Raw genomic sequence first — 1,236 nt, forward strand, 5'->3', positions numbered from 1 at the left:
TACCAACTATTTTGGCTTCAGAATCATCAAGTTTATCTGGTAAGGTTCTTCGATGATGATTGAAACAGTCGAAATGAAGAATTCTTCAGAACCTTCTTCGCCAACTGTTGCTAATTCGGAGAAAATTGGAATAGCAGTAACCTTGGGAAATTCTGTCTCGCCACCGGTGTATGTTTTCAGATTTATATGTTATCAATTTGCCTCTGGTTGTTTTGCTTCTTATTTGGAATTCAATTTTCTGTAGTTCTGAGACTACTTCAGCTCAAGATGCAGTAGTGTATGGTGATGGATTTTCTTTGGAGAATAGAGAGGTACTTTGTCCTTCTGAAATACTTATGCGATTAGTTAATTTCTAGTACCACTTGTTAAAACACCAACAAAGCTTTTAGTAGCTGTTATGTTGGATGTTGATCTAACAATTTTGTAGTGCAGTTGTTAATCAACTGCTAACAGGTGAAGACTATGCTCTAATGAGGTTCTCTTTTGTCCTTTGTGCCTAAAATGCAAGATGTCAAGAAAGATGCTGCACTAACTGAAATCGGAGGTGCTACTCCATCAAATGAGAAAACAGTCGAGTTGGGACCATTAGTTTATGAGAGCAAAGCGGTATAGTTGATTATTGCTTTTTTGTCCCGTTTAATGTACTCGAAATTTCTCTTACTCCTATTTTAAGTATCTGATTTTATTTAGGAGGCAAAGAGTGCATTCAAAACTCTTTTGCAATCTGCAAATATTGGGTCTGATTTCACGTGGGATCAGGTTTATTACTTGATTGTTTTGTGCGTACCAAACAATTGAGGGAGATCATTTGACATGAAGTGTATTTGTCAGGCCATGAGAGCAGTAATTAATGACTGGAGATATGGTGCTCTAAAATCCATTGGTGAGCGGAAGCAAGCTTTTAATGAGGTATCTCTCCAAGTCGGCATTCAATGATGCATAGCAAATATCTGGAATGGGTTAATTGCTGCTTCAATGTTTCAGCATAGCGTATTGCAAAAAGATAGAGAGTGTGTTTTGATATGAAGGAAAATGTTTTCCAATTGTTTCATGTTTGGTTGGCTTAAATATTTTGGAAATGTATTCCAAATCAACTTATTTTCCTTAAATCTATGGAAAATGACTTCCCTTCAAAAAGTAAGGAAAACATTTTCCAAAAATCTCTTTCAACCTCACTCTTAAGTTGAAATGTTCATACAACTCCCAAAATCACTTAACCCTACTCCGACCCCCTAC

General features: G+C 36.4%; 1 long non-coding RNA gene across 2 annotated transcripts; it reads left to right on the forward strand.

Moving 5' to 3' along the window:
- Positions 1-9: 9 nt before the first annotated feature.
- On the forward strand, positions 10-909 carry LOC124885183. 2 transcript variants are annotated; one of them, XR_007048916.1, is made up of 4 exons: positions 10-168; positions 245-311; positions 509-606; positions 691-909. It is a non-coding gene; the product is annotated as an uncharacterized LOC124885183 (long non-coding RNA). The 2 variants fall into 2 exon arrangements; XR_007048915.1 differs by having other exon boundaries at positions 509-909.
- The last annotated feature ends 327 nt before the right edge of the window (positions 910-1,236 follow it).

The sequence above is a fragment of the Capsicum annuum genome, unplaced genomic scaffold (assembly GCF_002878395.1).
Source record: "Capsicum annuum cultivar UCD-10X-F1 unplaced genomic scaffold, UCD10Xv1.1 ctg10760, whole genome shotgun sequence".
In the NCBI taxonomy this organism is placed as follows: Eukaryota; Viridiplantae; Streptophyta; class Magnoliopsida; order Solanales; family Solanaceae; genus Capsicum; species Capsicum annuum.